Genomic DNA, 1,378 nt, shown 5'->3' on the forward strand with positions numbered 1-1,378 from the left:
ACACATGCCATAGGTTTCCCACCACTGGACTAGATTCTTCTGCTCTCCAGAGCAGGGGCAGCCATTTTGCATTCTTCCACCCCTGAACAAAGGAAGGATCCAGAGGCTCCCAGCAGGTGGCCATTTTAAGCCTCTGTAGTAAAACCTTGATATATCTTCCTCTTGTCTAAAAATAGTGTCTCTTCTAGTAGGCTCAGAAAGACAAGTATCACATTCACGTTTTTCTCTAATATGTGGAATCTGAAAGAGAGAAAACAAATTGTTATATTGTTTCTAAATAAAGTTAATTCATCAAACTTGGCTACACTTGGAGTCACCAGGGAACCCCAGGGTCTAACTGGTCTTGGGTGAAACCTGGGTTCCCAGTGTAATTATAATCTGCCACCAAGACTGAATATTGCTTCCAGGAAGCAATTCCCAATGGAAGACTGCCAGTTCCCTTTCCAGATTAGCCTCTTCCTTCTTCTGGGATTTGGAGTCTCCCAGTATATCCAGCACGTCCTTGTCCTATTCATTAAGGATTTACAGAATGATAAGATGTGGCTGTGTGGACCCATCTGCTTATTCGTCTGAGGCATATGATCCTCATCAGTGAAGAGGTACAGATAAAAATGGTATCTCTCACATCCCAAAGGGCTCACACTGGGCTCCCAAGTATCAAAGGCTAAACGCTGAGTGGTTTGTGTATGTGTGCATGCGCGTTTAGCAAATCACTTTGTTTAGAAAAATCACTTTGTAACCGTGTCCAGAAGCAAAAGGTATTAAAATAAGATTCAATTAAAAAGAACATGAATTATTCACAAATTTTAATAATTTTTCATGTAAATATATTCTCCCAGCTGCAAAAATGATATTTCTTCACTGTCATTCAAATAACACTTTTTTTGCACTTCTAGTGATTGGGCCCAGGGCCTTGTACATACTGGGTATGTGCTCTACCACTGAATTATAGCCATAACACTTTTTTATTTTTCAATATTGATTCAAGGTCTTGCTAAGTTTCCCAGGATGGTCTTGAACTTGCAATATTCTTGCTTCAGCCTTCCATATAGCTGACATTTCAGGGAAGCATTACCATGCCCAATTAAAAGAATTTTTTAAAAATCATATAAAAGTCTCCTTGAAATAACTGCTCTAAATATATTGGTAAACAACCTGGCATGGTGGCACACACCTGTAATCCCAGTACTCGGGAAGCTGAGGCAGGAGGATTGAAACGAATTCAATGCCAGCCTGAACTACACAGCAAGACCCTATCTCAAAAAAATAAACAAATAGGACCAGGGATTTAGCTTGGTGATGCCATGCCTGCCTCGCAAGTGCAAGATCCTGAGTTCAATACCTGGTACAAAAAAAAAAAAACATATATATATATATA

This window comes from Heterocephalus glaber, unplaced genomic scaffold (genome assembly GCF_053883595.1).
Source record: "Heterocephalus glaber isolate CG9 unplaced genomic scaffold, H.glaber_assembly_v1.0 deba00001673, whole genome shotgun sequence".
In the NCBI taxonomy this organism is placed as follows: domain Eukaryota; kingdom Metazoa; phylum Chordata; class Mammalia; order Rodentia; family Bathyergidae; genus Heterocephalus; species Heterocephalus glaber.